This window comes from Curcuma longa, chromosome 11 (assembly GCF_044706935.1).
Source record: "Curcuma longa cultivar G26 ecotype Majalengka, Jawa Barat chromosome 11, ITB_CL_G26_1.1, whole genome shotgun sequence".
In the NCBI taxonomy this organism is placed as follows: domain Eukaryota; kingdom Viridiplantae; phylum Streptophyta; class Magnoliopsida; order Zingiberales; family Zingiberaceae; genus Curcuma; species Curcuma longa.
This window is the reverse complement of record NC_133871.1, coordinates 5,752,361-5,770,661: the sequence shown is the minus strand read 5'-3', so window position 1 is coordinate 5,770,661 and position 18,301 is coordinate 5,752,361. Positions and strand designations below refer to the sequence as shown.

At 37.5% G+C, this 18,301-nt stretch overlaps 5 pseudogenes; 2 read left to right on the top strand and 3 right to left on the bottom strand.

Moving 5' to 3' along the window:
* Nucleotides 1-491: 491 nt before the first annotated feature.
* On the top strand, nt 492-1,378 carry LOC141841533 (uncharacterized; annotated as a pseudogene).
* Nucleotides 1,379-6,656: 5,278 nt separating this feature from the next.
* LOC141837023 (F-box/LRR-repeat protein At1g67190-like) lies at nt 6,657-7,821 on the bottom strand (annotated as a pseudogene).
* Nucleotides 7,822-8,429: 608 nt separating this feature from the next.
* Nucleotides 8,430-11,718, bottom strand: LOC141839991 (uncharacterized; annotated as a pseudogene).
* Nucleotides 11,719-12,137: 419 nt separating this feature from the next.
* Nucleotides 12,138-13,418, bottom strand: LOC141837022 (calmodulin-like; annotated as a pseudogene).
* A 2,334-nt stretch (nt 13,419-15,752) lies between these two features.
* On the top strand, nt 15,753-18,297 carry LOC141837020 (uncharacterized; annotated as a pseudogene).
* The last annotated feature ends 4 nt before the right edge of the window (nt 18,298-18,301 follow it).

The following is an 18,301-nucleotide window of genomic DNA, read 5'->3' as shown; positions in this document are numbered from 1 at the left end:
TGAGAAAAAATATTTATCAAAAAAAGGTGCAGACAGCTACAAGTGGCTTGAGCCATTGACAAACATAATCTTGCCAAAGAATCAAATGGGAACATATGAGAAGATATACATGAGGAATATACCAGATTGATGAGACAGCAACTAAACAAAGCCGAAAGCAAAATAAACAAATAAAAAGTGAAGAAGAAAACAAAAAAGTTTGAGAATCTACTTTAATCCTGGCACTGTCTGTCTTGCCTTGTAAACAAGTATCTGTCTCTCTGTGACCACCCAAGTTGCTGCATCCTCACATCTAGAGATGTCTTTATATTCTCAAAGCTCCAGTCCACAAACTAATTATCTTCTTGTTTTAGATGAATACATCAAATTAAGTCGTACAGAATGAAAGAAAGGGCACATGAAGCTGCTTTGCCCTTCCCTTAGAGTCATTTTGGGGTTGACTTTGAGGTAAAAGTGTAAAAAAGCCATACATATGAGTTCCATAATTAAAGATGTCCACTGTGACCTCACAACTCTATCTTCTCCATTTTTTGCACCATAAGAAGCTGGAGAACCAGAGCCGCAAGGCCAATTTCTTTCAGTTTTCGTGCTTTGAAGGCTGCCTGCTGCACTTGTCGATAACTGTGTCTATACATGAGGAATTCCAAGCAAGAAGCATCGGCAGATGGTGCCTTTGAAGTGAGGAGTCAAGTGGCTTCCGGCCACTGCGGCGTCCATGGCTGCTCCTCTTCACCTCGTCCCTTCTGCCTCGAGCTCTCCCTCACGGCCAGCAACCCTGACTCGGCGGCCGTCCAGAGTACGAGCGAGAGCAGCGGCGGCGGAGGAGGAGAGTCGGCGGCGTGCGGGCCAAGGTCGCAGAGAGTCTTCTCCTGCAACTACTGCCAGCGCAAATTCTTCAGCTCCCAGGCGCTGGGAGGCCACCAGAACGCCCACAAGAGGGAGCGGTCGCTGGCGAAGCGCGCGGTGCGGATGGAGGCCTTCCCCTACGCCTGCGCGAGCATGGCGTCGCTGCCCCTCTACGGCTCCGCGATCCGCTCGCTGGGAATTCAAGCTCACTCTTCGGCGCACCGCGGAGCGTACGCGAAGTGGAAGAAGGAGAGCGATGGGAGCAGCGGGATGGCCGGGAGGGGCCTGATGGAGCCCGTCAGGCCAGGCCTCGTGGAAGATGAGGATTTTTGCTGCTGGCCTGGGAGCTTCCGGCCGACGGCGGATTCAAGTTTGGTGACTTCACTTGATCATCAGCAGCAGCAACTAGAAGAGGAGCCTGATCTCACTCTCAGGCTTTAACTTATTGCCTTTTTTTTTTCAATTTTTTTTTAGTAATTCATGTGTTCAAAGTTTGCCCGACTAATCCAGAGATAGACGAATCTTTACCTCTTATAAATCTGAAACATAGTTTATTGATTAATTTGCTATCTTGTCGAGATGCCTTGGCTTGTTGATAGGCATTTTTGCATAGTTTGCTATGGAGCCAACACGCCCAAAGCTCGTCTGGCCGGGCAGTCGCAAAGGTTGAGTTTGCAAGTTTAGCCGATGTGGTTAGAGCCTGTATCTCGATTGAGACGGCCTACCTTAGGCTATGCATGGTCTCCTTGAACACTAAGCTAAGCTAACGGTGATTTGAGTTGGTCCAATCTCACTCCTTCCAACTATTTATTTGTAGCGATCGATTCTCTTCTATCGGCCTCCCTCAAGAATCCTCACTCGTCGTGCCGATATATAATACATGTGTTACACTACTGGTTAATGATTGAGCAGGCATGTGCACCCACATCAAGTTCTTTGTTTCTTTACGATTTGCTTTTAGAAAAGGTATAGAGAGGTAAGATTGGATCTCAAGCCCCACCATGTGGAGCTGTTTCAAGATGTAAAAGTTGATGAACAAAGAACTTTTGCTTTGATATTTTTCTAGTAGAAAAAGTGCAATCCTGTTCGAGATCAAGGAGGAGAGAACCATCAATGTAAAGACTGATGACGGATTGAGGGTCTTCAAGGATGAACATCAAGCGTCGCGAGTCCTTTGCAAAATTCAAAGAGAGAATGAGGCTAAAGCAAATCTTAGCGTAGTCACTCCGTTGTTGAAGTTAGCTCTGATACATGATTCGAGGTAGAAGAAGACGAAAAGTAGAAAGAAGTGGTTGTCGTCATATACACATATCTGTGCCCACAAGAGCTGACTTCTTTTTATACTATTCTGTTCACGGAAAGGGGGCGGAATCCATAATTCTCCCTTCCTTACTTTTCCGTTAAGGAGGTGTCACGTCATTACATGCCCTCCTTACCTTAGGCTGCGTTTGGTTTAAGAAATACAGAAATACAGAGATAGAAATACAGAAATACAGAGACAGTAGAGACAGGGACGTATTTACAATGGTCTCCGTCGGCGGTGACCGGACGGCGGCGTAACGGTGCCGGAAGCGGAGATGAGTAGAAATTCTGTCTCCATCTCCATTTCATGTCCCCAGTTTGAAAGTGGACAGAAATTCTATCTGAGACGGAGACAAAAATTCTTTCCTCTGTTAAGGGGGTGTCACAGTCCTATTACATGTGTCCCTCCTTACCTTATGGCACACGTTTTTTGCGTACATCGCTACTAACACTGCCCCACGCTCCCACTGTTCTCCATCGGTCTGACCCTCTTTGTTGAAGTCGGGCCCCGAGAGGTGGAGGGATCGGAGTCGAGCATCGAGAGACATAGGAGTTAGAGTCGGGTGCTGACCAACATAGGAGTCATAGTCGGGTGGCGAGAGGCATAGGAGTCAGACATTGAAATGTGTAGGAGTCAAAGTCGGGCATCAAGAAGCGTAGGAGAGGCATCGCGACGACTGACCTTGCCCGATCATGATTTTAAGTATCCTTTTACTTTCCATTAGTTTTGACTCTTGACTTTGACTTAACCACGTGGAGCATCGTATCAAAATGAATTTAAAAATTACTTAAAATTAGCTCCAAGTTAATTGGAAAATTGGACTGGCATTGAAAGTGAATAAACAATGAAAATGACTCGAATATGAATGAAAGGTTTGTTCCATATTGAGAGTTTTAGGACAACGTGATTAATTTATATCGAACCAAATGAGAGGTGTGTGCCTTTAGGAGTGTTAATCTAGGACTACTAAAATTTGATAACTCGTCTACAATTCTATAATATAATAACCTTAAGGATCTCTTTGATATTTTTTATTTTGGTAATTAGTTCTTTTTAAAAAGAATTTTTGTTTTTCTTCTTCATCTTCATGCATGTAGTTGGGATATCTAATATAACATCGACTAATACCTCATCCTTGATCTGAATTAATTTTTCCTCCATCTAGTGTAAATTTAGTATATCCTAGGTTAGCCCCCGAGGCATAGCTGAGTTGATTACGACGGAGTAAAATTGTAGAAAAAGGCAAATATTCGAATCTTGACGAAGTCGAGCAATACCCTCCTCCGTCGTGGTCAACTGCAGCTTTCTCGATTTACCTCCTCACATATAGTGGTGGGGTCGACCGTGTAGAGCTACTGGAGTGACAGATTCTACTTTTTATAGAAAAGTATATCCTAACTTAAGTTGGGATGGTCCAACATTGTGGATCTAATCCTAATTTTAATCCTAATTTTTTCGATGTAGAGATAGATGATGAGGAAAAATAGTTTAGCTTCTCCAAGAGCATCTTGTAACGACAGCGACGTAGTGCTTCTTGTCGCCTAGCAATTGGAGCATGAAGATCAAAATCATAAATATATTATTGGTGCAATCGTTTTTTAAGTTAAGATCGATCGAGTTAGATTTAACTTTAGTTAATTTTAATATTTAATTAATATATTTATTGATGAGAGTGAGATGTCAAAAAAATAGAAAAAATTGTTGAATTGAAGATTATTAGTGTAATTGATTTTGGATTAAAGTTGATCAAGATTGATTTGGATGTGCATAGTTAAGTGAAAAAATAAATAAGTTAAGGTTGATTGGATACTTGATGATGAAATTGATTACGATTAATTGGATACTTGATGATTAAAAACTCAACAGGGAGTTAACGAGTCCAAAGTTTAAGTGAGCCATGAAGGTCCAAACACTTGATGGTTGAAAGTTCAATTTGAAGTTGATAAAGACAAAGTCAAAGTGGTTTATGGAAGACCAGACACTTAGCATGAGACGTGAAATCTAAGTGGACTAGGTTGATCAAACACTTAACATGAGACCTAATGTCCAAGTGCATCAGATTGATTAGATACTTGACAATGAAGAAAATTCAAGTAGATTAAGGAAGATCGAATATTTAGCATTGGAGAAGTCATGCAAGTCAAGATTAATTAGATTTTACACCTGAGAAAGAAAGTCCTGATAGATTAAAGGTGACCGGATGCTAAACAATGGTGAAGTCTTACCAGATCGAGATTGATTAAATACTAGGCAAAAGAAGTCATAATAAATTGAGGTCAACAAATACTACGCAGAATGAGAATTTAACCTTGATAAGGCTAAAATATAGATATTAGTCAACTGCTATGAACTAGCAATCAGCCGATGAACATATCAAACGACTATTAAGTATGAGCAATTGACTAATGACACTATTGCAACGAACAAAAATTTGTGAATTCGATTACAGCACTCGACTGATGCAGCAACAGACAATTGATGAAGAATAACAGACTAACAATCGACTGTTGTAGTCCATGTTGAGTTAGAAGAGTTATTTTATAGGTGCAATGATCGAATTCTAGAAGAACAATCAACTAATGAAGACAAATAATAGATTGTTAAATGGTTTTCAATCACGATAACAACCCTTTAAAAGAGGATTTAGTAGAAGATTTCAGATGTCGATTCTTAAAGACTTTGAAAGAGAAGTGTTGTTGCATTTCAGACCTTCAATAGACAATCTAAAGCAACTAAATAAACTCAAAGTGATTCAGCATTGTAAAGTATTTTCATTTATATTTTTCTTATTCTTTATTATATATTTATATTTGTTTGTGTTACTTATATACAAAATAGGATTATAAGAGATTTCTCCACCTTCGAAATATCTTTACAAAGATGAAATTATAATGATGATATCTTTAAGTCCAAGATTAGGAATTGAGGATTTCAAATAATGTAAAAATCAAAATGTTGTACTTGTTCTATATTGTGTTTGTTATTTGTATTTTTCACTACATATTAACTTCTTGTAAATAAGCACATGATCAATAATTGAAAAATGAAACAAATCATCATTCATCCCCTCTAACAACATAATCAATCCCAACATATACGAGCCTCACACCTTTCGAGATTAAAAAAATGACAAAGCAATTTAACTTATATTTTTTAAAATCCATATATGCGGCTTAATTAATTCCGTATTGAATACGGACGATCTTTTTTTCTAATTCATCCATGAGATAAATTTAAAAATGTAAGTAACTTTTCGCTCAACGATTAATATCTTAAATTTTTCATCCATTTAAATATCTATTGCATACCTTGCCACATTATTTAGATATTTCATTGAGCACTTTTTCATATCAAATAATTTTTTATATAAAGATTGTAATATTTTATGATTAATTGAATTAAAAAAATAATCTATTTTAATAATAAAAAACTGTGGTCACAAAGACTTTATTTAATTTAAAATATATATATATAGGAAAGATGAGTCTTTGTTGATTGGTCCGCATGGTGTGGGTTACAGTGGGGTCGGAAACGAAATCGAGGCGGCAAAAAAACAGCAGGGATCTATGATCCAATCTTCCAACTCACAAAGAAATACCACGAGAAAATACATCGCCAACAACCTAGGGTTACATTTAAGGTAGAAGCGGGAGAGACAGAGGACAGACGATTCGACCACTACTTTGCACTCTTCTTCTTGCCGCCTCCTTGATTTCATCTTTCTCACTCCAGCGGGAATTTAAAATAGAGTATACGGGGTGAATAAAAATTTGATTAAATCGAATAAATTGATAGAATTTAAAATTTTAATTCGGTTATTTGTGAATCTATGTTATTTTTTTCTAAAAAATCAGTTAATTCGGTTCGATTTTAATTTTAAAATTTTTTATTTAATTAAAAAAACTGAATTAATAAAAATAAAAAAATAATTTATAAATTTATAAGTAAGTAAATTTATAAATTCTTAATTAATTGGTAAATTTTTCATAATATTTAAAAAAATTAGATTATTTCGATTAATTCAATCAAAAATTAAATTAATCGGTATTTTAGTTTGTTTATTCGATTTTTATATGGAAATTTGATTGGTTCAGTTTGTTTAAAAAAATTCAGTACGATTCAATTTTGATTAATTTAGTTCAGTTTAATTCGATTTTAACCAAATACTCACCTTCCAATGCACATCTAATCAAATGACATCCATAACACCAAGTCCAGAGTGCATTTTCAGAAGAAACTATTCTATAATAATATTACCAAATTATTCATATGGAATCTTGCAATCAAAATTCAAGCGAAGAATGCCAGGAGAAAATAGGAATCAAGATGGAAAAAAGATTATTTAAGGAATGAAAAAGTGGCTTGCATTCAGCTAAACTCAACTGATGTTTTTATATTTTATGTCCAAGAGAGAGGAGAAATGAGCATACAAAATGATGTTTTTTTGTGCCTTCCATCTAATACACCAGCAAGAATTTCATGAGAGCAATGTCTTATTCACTTGTAGCTAATCATCGTTTACAAATCGCAGTTCAATAACGTGCTTGCATCTTATCCTGAGAGCAACATAAATTGCTAAAATAATGGTATCCATTTGATGCTGTCCTTGTATTTTCTTCTTCCGAATTGCATTGTGTATGACTAACTTCTTCAGTTTTGGGCATCTTTTAATCATCCCAAAAACCCAATGCCCAAAGTTCTCGCTTAGAACAATCCATCCCAGTTCTAATACATCAACATTCTCCAGTGCCAAGAAGTCTTGCAGCTCAATACGGTTCCGCCTATCTACAATTTCATAGCTTAATGCTAGATGTTTAAGTTCTAAAAATAAACCAGTAATACATTCAAGATCAATGACCTGGTCCTCATCTGCAAACGATACTTCCCAAAGCCTCAAGCTTCTCAGTTTAGATGCTTTGGAGAGCATTTGGTAAAATTTAGGCACCACTATCTTGACATCACTCACATCGACATCCATCAAATGGTCCACGTTCTCACCGATATCCAAATGAGGGACCTTGACATGTTTGATCTTCAAATGCTTAAGAGTATTTTTGCCAATTAGCTCAAGAGATTTAAGGTTCAAGTCACTTACGTGCAAACTCTCAATATTATCTGTCATCAAAATTATCTTGTCCACAACTACTGACTGTACAAATATGCACTTCAAGGTAGAACTAGTCAGCTCAATTAAAGATTGAGAATCTGAAGTGAGAATTTCTATGGCATCAAGAGTCAAGGACTCTATTCTCGGACAGGCAGCTAAGAATAAACTTAGATCCAAGCCGAAAATACCAACATGTCTCAAAGAGAGGGATTTAAGACAAATAAATCTCTGGTGACTGCATTTCTCTAGAACATTCACGTCTGGAGTGGTACACACATTGTAGGATAAACTCGGCAATGTTTCTTTGGTGTGCATGATCCAAGCAATGATTGACGCAGCTGCAAAACTCATGAGCACTGCCCACATGAATTGAAAGACACTGCAATCCCTCCGTTTGGAATATGATCCGTGTCCTAATGACCTCTAGCTGGATAGTAGCAATATGAAGATGCTTCTTAAAGGCTTCTCTCCATTGTTTGCAAGTTGAAGATGCAACGACAACATCTCTAGCAGTTCCAAGATGAGTTAGTATAATACCAATGAGTTCAACGGGAAGGTTTTCCATAAATCAGAATAAAGTAGTTTAGTCGACCGCAATAGCTTTCAAGCACTCTGGTCTGCAGCAATTAGTCGCATTACACAAATGAAAAATCCGCTATTAAGCTGGGCGAAATCATTTGAGGAAGAAAATAAGTTGAAATATAGACAGACTAAATTCATAAGATTAAATAAAAAACCAAATCCAGCATCTTCCTTTCCAGCACAAATTTTTGGAAGAAAAGAAAATCCCACCAATTGCTGAAAATCTAAAATCAGAAATTTTCTTTTACAATATATAGAATACAAGATTTTCTTAGTCTCCATAATCATCGAATAAGTTCATACAAATATGAAAATCTTCACATCAAATTAATTCGCGTAAAAAAAGAACATGAATCTCACAGGGCAATCATAAAAAAGATCCAGCTTCGATGCAGTAACTCTAAATATTTCAAAGTATCCCATACAGAACCGGCTCAAACATTAATTATCAATTACATGAAAAATACACAAGCGAAGTCTGGCACAATTAAGAACATTAAACATCTCGTTAAGGTTGGATCCTTTTTGACGAACAAATTCATAATTCGCCTGAAGGAAATGATCATTTGAATCTACAAATCGAAACTTCAATCATTTGAATCGAAAAAACAAAAGACTACCGCGTGTAGATCGTGGGCATACCTTCCATCTCCATCGATCGATGAGACGGCCGAGGGAGAACAAGATACAGGGCAGAATAAGTTGATCCAGGGTTAGAGCAGATTTAAATAGCAGGTGTTAAGAATTTTAAAAAAAACAACAGAGGAAAAAGCGCGACACCGATCGCGATCTCCGCCTTCCTCGAGAGGAAATCGCGAGGGACCAAGAATTGCAGCGCCCTGTGCAAGGCAATGGAGAATTTGACGGAGGAGCAAATTATTGCGGCGCATAAGATGACGAGGGAGGAGGTTGCTGAGATGAAGGAGAAATTCAACTTCTTCGACAAGGATGGAGACGGTATCCCTTCTCCTCTCTCCCGCATCTTCTGAGTCGGGTAATGTTATGAATCTTTTCCTTCTTCTAGGCCACATAACTTCGCCTAATTCTCGGATGAAGTTTATGGCTGACTGCCTCAAGACAACTTCGCGCTCCCCTTGACCGCTGAAAACAGCATTGGGGTGTTCCAATATCATGTAAGCACAAAGCACTACTCTGACTGGATACCTGGACATATTTCTGTCACTTTTAGGTCCTTTGACAGACTCTCGTCTTGCTGCACCTCTTTGTTTTGACACTCTGCTAGACGGAAATTTTCTATTAGGAGATGCTAGCCGCTTAAGCAGATGATCAATGTTCTCAATGCTTGACGGGCCAGATGACAGCAATAGTGAAAATCGACTCTCCAACCGATCAAGTAAAGCCTTTGCTGTTTGAAGTGTTGTGCTAGATTCAATCAAAAGAGCAACTTGCTCAAATGGCATAACACTAATGGATTTTTCATTTAATTTCAAGGCATCATATGCTTTAGCCAAAGCCAACGTGGTCCTCCTTGATCTCACAAATCGTCGCCAACACCTATACATTCAATTAACAATGTGAAACAAAAAGATTCAAGCATATAGACATGCACATATATATAACCAAAAAAGAAAAATCACCTAGCTAGTTTTTTCGAAAGAAATTCTCCATGTCTGATCAAATTGACCCGTGCAGAGATGTGAGGATTACCTCTTTGTTTCAGATATTCTGCCCTTTGTCTCCTTGCCTAAGTCAGAGAAAATATCAGTGATTAAACCATAAAGGAAATAGCTTGAACAATAATCACATGATGAGTGGATCAAAGTACAAGGAAGAATTTGATTTTTACTACAAAAATGCTTGACAGTTAACTACAGCTAACTGTGAAGCCCAAAATGATTGGCATGCAAATTAATACAGTAAGATAACAATATAAGGAAACCTTTTGGAGCCTGTTCTCTAATTGCTCTTTCATTCTTTTCCTTTCAGTTTCTCTTCGGTGGTGCACAATTTTAGCCACTTTGCGTGCTTGGACTACTCTAGCATGAGCTCTTCTTTTTAATTTCTGCTTCTAACAATCCCATTCGTTTTTTCTCAGCAGCAGCACGCTTCTGGAAGATTGCAGAGCGCACACATTCCTTATATCTATTTTACACATTCCTTATATCTATTTTCTCCAATGATTCGTTGTGATACAGATCTGGCAATTCTCTCACGAATGCCTGCTTTTCTTTGCATATGGGCCTTAAGAAGGCGCATGCGGTTCTCCTCAGCTTGTTGTACTCGGGATTCAACTATAGTGCCAAGCTCTTCGCGTTCCTTCTCAAAACGCATCTTTACACCACATTTAGCAGCTTGTCGTAGCTCATCCAATCTAGCCAACCGCATTTGAGCTTTAGCTAAAAGGCTCGGCCTGTTCAATCCAAGAAGAAACCAAGTCTTCACTTTCGACATCAAATAGAAAAAGATAAATGACTCCAAATCATAAACCAATGCTTAAACTTTACTAAACCTCATCAGATTTTTTAAATATATATACTAAAATGACTATTCCTGAGCTAGGAGAATTCAGAATGATTAGACATATTAACAAGTAAAAGGGCAATCAGGTGTACGCAGCCTTATCCAACATTACAAGAGACTCTTTTTGTAACTCGAACTTGTGACCACCAAGTCACATAGTAGCAACTTTACCGTTGCGTCAAGGCTCTCCTTCCTTAGACATGTTAACAAATATGTTAGAGAAAATCTCATAGTAATATAAATATAATAGGGTTAGTTGAAAAATCTATGATTTTCTTACAAATTTAACAAATATATCACATACACAACAAAGAGAAGGAATTACGGTTTACAGTAAAAAACATGACAACTGATTTAATTCGTGCTATAATGGGGGAAAACATGTGTTAACCAATGCGTCATGATTTAATTAGGGCTATAATGTGGCAAAATATCAAATGTGGTAACCAACACAAGAAAAATGGATGATTTGGCATGCGGACACGTCATCAATTTGGATTCTTGATAGAAATTTACAGCATGATAAATTTGTTACCATTTTGAATAGTGCCTCAAGGTCTTGTTTTTCAAAGTAGTTTTGTTATAAAAATATATATATATAAGTACGTGATACATTTGCTAAAAATTGTAAAGAACATGATAGATTTGACAATTCATCCTATTATAAACTATGCGAATAATAATTTAGTAAATGCAGCCAGTTATAATTTTAATAAATGCTGGGACTAGATGATCACCTCTTCTGCTCAGCTGCTACAAGTTTAGCTTCAAGCCTTTGACCAGGATTTTCGTCTTGAGATGGCCATGAGGGGCATCTTGGTTTTGGCATTGCCTTCATGCCTTGGTAGATAACCAGTCATGAAATTGCTGCCACAAAGGTTTTCTTCTTTTTTTTTTATCATGATTACTATTAATCTCTATCATGAATAAAAGAAAGAAGAATCTGAGTGATCCCACACATACACAACAAGAGATTCGATATCGCTCTAAAGAAAATGAAAAAGAATGAAATCTTTGAAATTGGGGTTGAACAAAACAGAAAAACTGGTGGTAAGTTAGACAAACGAGGGAACTAGAAGATAATAAACACTTGACATAACTTGAATAAACAGACTCATACGTACGGAGTAGAGTCCTTACTAGCAAATCTATTCGCCATAACCCGTGGGCCCCTACGAGTAGAGTCCAAAAGGTAGGTTCGCGTGGCACGCTTGTGACGCCGTTAGGCAACGGATAAGTGTTATGTAACGTCGTTAGGCTGCCACCTACCAAGCATCGCGTATTTCTTCAATCTCTAATAGCCATCAAGGTAAAAAGTTAATAAAATCGATCACAAATACTAAGCAGTAACGAAAAAGATACAAGTTATAGTATGCATAAATTTCATACTACCTGAAGATTCATCCTCATCCTCCAGATCACCATCCTTAGGAAGCAAATCAGGCGCTCCATACCACTTCCATCCAAAACAGGAGGGCCTTTGTTGAAAGACATGGTTTTTTGTTTTGCAAAGATATGTGAAAAACAAGAAAAACAACACAGGCTCTAGAGATTGAAATGCTCTGATACCATATAAAGTTTTATTATGGTATCGATATGAGCAAGAAACAAGTAAGAACAGGCAAAGAACAAAGGCGTAAACAAAAAACTGGATTAGTTAATTCAAAACAGTTCACCCAAGGATTAGTTAATTCAAAACAGTTCACCCAAATAGAACAAGAATTTGGTGGCTTTATATAGCCTCCAAGTTCCCTAAAAGTCTTTGAGAAAGATAAATGAGCAAACGAGGTAAATACTCTAACAAGTATTACTTCAACATCACCACTTCAACATCACCCGCACAAACTCCTGATAGTTCACTTGTCCATCTCCGTCCGTGTCTGCTACTGCCATCATCTCGTCGATCTCCTTGTCCGTCAATTTGTGTCCCTGACTTTCCATCACCTGGCGGAGCTGCAAATGCAGAAAAAGAAAAGCAGTATTATATAGACTCTGTTTTAAGATTCGACAAGAGTCTGATACAAGGTAATTGTCATTCGATGAGTAACTTCAGAGTTCTCTAGTAATCACGTTGTGGATTCAAATATTGGGAATATATGACACCTCTTGGGCAGAAATGAACCCGTTTGAGTCTGTGTCAAACGCTTTGAATGCCTCCATCAGCTCCTGAATATATTCAAGAGCAAAATATAGTGAATGCATCATTTTGGTTAAAATATGATAATTAAATAAGGCTTAGAAACTATTTATCAGAACACTGTGAATTCAACTAAATCTCCTGAACTTATAATATGATATGAAATAAAATTCAACTGCATCTTTTCGACTGACGTTGTTTAGTGAAAAAACACGGGGTTTCTTTTTCTAACTTTTTTTCCAACTTCTTTACATTTCCCTAGGGGAAAGTGATGTTCAAAATCTAAATAGCTTGCCAATGATTCTCAGTCTCAGGGACATCTCGCGGAATAAGAGCTTGAGCTCAAATTTGCATACATTTTAGGGCCTTAGTGTTTGTTCGAAATACATCCTTCGGAGGGAGTCCGAAATTATTGCTTGGGATAAGTTTGATGTCAAACCAAGGCAAGAGAAGCCAAGGATAAAGTGAAAGATAAGATAAAAACTGAGGAAGAATCATCACGTTTTAATTTCATCAAAGAAATGTTATGAAACAAAAAAAAAACAAAAGTGCATAAAGTGAAATTTGACCTTGCTTTCACGTGCCATCAGATTCAAGAACTCAGGAAACTCAATTGTTCCGTTTTGGTCAGCATCAGCTTCACTGATCATATTTCTCAATTTATCTTAAGTTAGCCTTAGGCCTATGGATCTCGTAGTTTCCTCCAATTCTGTTAAAGTTATGTGACCTAGAAGAAGAAAAAGAGACATATATTAATCCCCGGATACCCAGTCCAACATCAATGTGAAAATAAAGCGGGAAAGAGGAGAAGGGATACCGTCTCCATCCTTGTCGAAGAAGTTAAATTTCGCCTTAATCTCAGTAATTTGTTCCTCCGTAAAGTTTAGCCTTAGGCCTATGGATCTCGTAGCTTCCTTCAATTCTGTTAAAGTTATGTGACCTAGAAGAAGAAAAAGAGACATATATTAATCTCCGGATACCCAGTCCAACATCAATGTGAAAATAAAACAGGAAAGAGGAGAAGGGATACCGTCTCCATACTTTATTTTCACATTGATGTTGGACTGGGTATCCGGAGATTAATATGTCTCTTTTTCTTCCTCTAGGTCACATAACTTTAACAGAATTGGAGGAAGCTACGAGATCCATAAGCCTAAGGCTAAACTTTACGGAGGAACAAATTACTGAGATTAAGGCGAAATTTAACTTCTTCGACAAGGATGGAGACGGTATCCCTTCTCCTCTTTCCCGCTTTATTTTCACATTGATGTTGGACTGGGTATCCGGAGATTAATATATGTCTCTTTTTCTTCTTCTAGGTCACATAACTTTAACAGAATTGGAGGAAGCTACGAGATCCATAGGCCTAAGGCTAACTTAAGATAAATTGAGAAATATGATCAGTGAAGCTGATGCTGACCAAAACGGAACAATTGAGTTTCCTGAGTTCTTGAATCTGATGACACGTGAAAGCAAGGTCAAATTTCACTTTATGCACTTTTGTTTTTTTGTTTCATAACATCTCTTTGATGAAATTAAAACGTGATGATTCTTCCTCAGTTTTTATCTTATCTTTTACTTTATCCTTGGCTTCTCTTGCCTTGGTTTGGCATCAAACTTATCCCAAGCAATAATTTCGGACTCCCTCCGAAGGATGTATTTCGAACAAACACTAAGGCCCTAAAATGTATGCAAATTTGAGCTCAAGCTCTTATTCCGCGAGATGTCCCTGAGACTGAGAATCATTGGCAAGCTATTTAGATTTTGAACATCACTTTCCCCTAGGGAAATGTAAAGAAGTTGGAAAAAAAGTTAGAAAAAGAAACCCCGTGTTTTTTCACTAAACAACGTCAGTCGAAAAGATGCAGTTGAATTTTATTTCATATCATATTATAAGTTCAGGAGATTTAGTTGAATTCACAGTGTTCTGATAAATAGTTTCTAAGCCTTATTTAATTATCATATTTTAACCAAAATGATGCATTCACTATATTTTGCTCTTGAATATATTCAGGAGCTGATGGAGACATTCAAAGCGTTTGACACAGACTCAAACGAGTTCATTTCTGCCCAAGAGGTGTCATATATTCCCAATATTTGAATCCACAACGTGATTACTAGAGAACTCTGAAGTTACTCATCGAATGACAATTACCTTGTATCAGACTCTTGTCGAATCTTAAAACAGAGTCTATATAATACTGTTTTTCTTTTTCTGCATTTGCAGCTCCACCAGGTGATGGAAAGTCAGGGACACAAATTGACGGACAAGGAGATCGACGAGATGATGGCAGTAGCAGACACGGACGGAGATGGACAAGTGAACTATCAGGAGTTTGTGCGGGTGATGTTGAAGTGGTGATGTTGAAGTAATACTTGTTGGAGTATCTACCTCGTTTGCTCATTTATCTTTCTCAAAGATTTTAGGGAACTTGGAGGCTATATAAAGCCACCAAATTCTTGTTCTATTTGGGTGAACTGTTTTGAATTAACTAATCCTTGGGTGAACTGTTTTGAATTAACTAATCCAGTTTTTTGTTTACGCCTTTGTTCTTTGCCTGTTCTTACTTGTTTCTTGCTCATATCGATACCATAATAAAACTTTATATGGTATCAGAGCATTTCAATCTCTAGAGCCTGTGTTGTTTTTCTTGTTTTTCACATATCTTTGCAAAACAAAAAACCATGTTTTTCAACAAAGGCCCTCCTGTTTTGGATGGAAGTGGTATGGAGCGCTTGATTTGCTTCCTAAGGATGGTGATCTGGAGGATGAGGATGAATCTTCAGGTAGTATGAAATTTATGCATACTATAACTTGTATCTTTTTCGTTACTGCTTAGTATTTGTGATCGATTTTATTAACTTTTTACCTTGATGGCTATTAGAGATTGAAGAAATACGCGATGCTTGGTAGGTGGCAGCCTAACGACGTTACATAACACTTATCCGTTGCCTAACGGCGTCACAAGCGTGCCACGCGAACCTACCTTTTGGACTCTACTCGTAGGGGCCCACGGGTTATGGCGAATAGATTTGCTAGTAAGGACTCTACTCCGTACGTATGAGTCTGTTTATTCAAGTTATGTCAAGTGTTTATTATCTTCTAGTTCCCTCGTTTGTCTAACTTACCACCAGTTTTTCTGTTTTGTTCAACCCCAATTTCAAAGATTTCATTCTTTTTCATTTTCTTTAGAGCGATATCGAATCTCTTGTTGTGTATGTGTGGGATCACTCAGATTCTTCTTTCTTTTATTCATGATAGAGATTAATAGTACTCATGATAAAAAAAAAGAAGGAAACCTTTGTGGCAGCAATTTCATGACTGGTTATCTACCAAGGCATGAAGGCAATGCCAAAACCAAGATGCCCCTCATGGCCATCTCAAGACGAAAATCCTGGTCAAAGGCTTGAAGCTAAACTTGTAGCAGCTGAGCAGAAGAGGTGATCATCTAGTCCCAGCATTTATTAAAATTATAACTGGCTGCATTTACTAAATTATTATTCGCATAGTTTATAATAGGATGAATTGTCAAATCTATCATGTTCTTTACAATTTTTAGCAAATGTATCACGTACTTATATATATATATTTTTATAACAAAACTACTTTGAAAAACAAGACCTTGAGGCACTATTCAAAATGGTAACAAATTTATCATGCTGTAAATTTCTATCAAGAATCCAAATTGATGACGTGTCCGCATGCCAAATCATCCATTTTTCTCGTGTTGGTTACCACATTTGATATTTTGCCACATTATAGCCCTAATTAAATCAGTTGTCATGTTTTCTTTACTGTAAACCGTAATTCCTTCTCTTTTGTGTATGTGATATATTTGTTAAATTTGTAAGAAAATCATAGATTTTTCAACTAACCCTATTATATTTATATTACTATGAGATTTTCTCTAACATATTTGTTAACATGTCTAAGGAATGAGAGCCTTGGCGCAACTGTAAAGTTGCTACTATGTGACTTAGTGGTCACAAGTTCGAGTTACAAAAAGAGTCTGTTGCAATGTTGGATAAGACTGCGTACACCTAATTGCCCTTTTACTTGTTAATATGTCTAATCATTCTGAATTCTCCTAGCTCAGGAATAGTCATTTTAGTATGTATATTTAAAAAAATCTGATGAGGTTTAGTAAAGTTTAAGCATTGGTTTATGATTTGGAGTCATTTATCTTTTTCTATTTGATGTCGAAAGTGAAGACTTGGTTTCTTCTTGGATTGAACAGGCCGAGCCTTTTAGCTAAAGCTCAAATGCGGTTGGCTAGATTGGATGAGCTACGACAAGCTGCTAAATGTGGTGTAAAGATGCGTTTTGAGAAGGAACGCGAAGAGCTTGGCACTAGAGTTGAATCCCGAGTACAACAAGCTGAGGAGAACCACATGCGCCTTCTTAAGTCCCATATGCAAAGAAAAGCAGCCATTCGTGAGAGAATTGCCAGATCTGTATCACAACGAATCATTGGAGAAAATAGATATAAGGAATGTGTGCGCTCTGCAATCTTCCAGAAGCGTGCTGCTGCTGAGAAAAAACGAATGGGATTGTTAGAAGCAGAAATTAAAAAGAAGAGCTCATGCTAGAGTAGTCCAAGCACACAAAGTGGCTAAAATTGTGCACCACCGAAGAGAAACTGAAAGGAAAAGAATGAAAGAGCAATTAGAGAACAGGCTCCAAAAGGTTTCCTTATATTGTTATCTTACTGTATTAATCTGCATGCCAATCATTTTGGGCTTCACAGTTAGCTGTAGTTAACTGTCAAGCATTTTTGTAGTAAAAAACAAATTCTTCCTTGTACTTTGATCCACTCATCATGTGATTATTGTTCAAGCTATTTCCTTTATGGTTTAATCACTGATATTTTCTGTGACTTAGGCAAGGAGACAAAGGGCAGAATATCTGAAACAAAGAGGTAATCCTCACATCTCTGCACGGGTCAATTTGATCAGACATGGAGAATTTCTTTCGAAAAAACTAGCTAGGTGATTTTTCTTTTTTGGTTATATATATGTGCATGTCTATATGCTTGAATCTTTTTGTTTCACATTGTTAATTGAACGTATAGGTGTTGGCGACAATTTGTGAGATCAAGGAGGACCACGTTGGCTTTGGCTAAAGCATATCATGCCTTGAAATTAAATGAAAAATCCATTAGTGTTATGCCATTTGAGCAAGTTGCTCTTTTGATTGAATCTAGCGCAACACTTCAAACAGCAAAGGCTTTACTTGATCGGTTGGAGAGTCGATTTTCACTATTGCTGTTATCTGGCCCGTCAAGCATTGAGAACATTGATCATCTGCTTAAGCGCCTAGCATCTCCTAATAGAAAATTTCCGTCTAGCAGAGTGTCAAAACAAAGAGGTGCAGCAAGACGAGAGTCTGTCAAAGGACCTAAAAGTGACAGAAATATGTCCAGGTATCCAGTCAGAGTAGTGCTTTGTGCTTACATGATATTGGAACACCCCAATGCTGTTTTCAGCGGTCAAGGGGAGCGCGAAGTTGTCTTGAGGCAGTCAGCCATAAACTTCATCCGAGAATTTGAGTTGTTAGTCAATATCATATTGAATGGTCCAAATAGAGCCCACTCATTAACACCATCTGCACCAGTTACTATGTCTTTGGAACATCTTAAAGAGACATCTTCCAATTTGCCTATGGAACAAAACTTCAAATGCTAGCTGAGATCATTTGACTCAGCATGGTGTTCTTACCTATACAGGTTTGTTGTATGGAAGGCAAAAGATGCTAGATCTCTGGAGGAAGATCTCATAAGAGCTGCTTGTCAAATGGAACTGTCAATGATGCAGACATGCAGGATGACTGCACCAGGAAAGACAT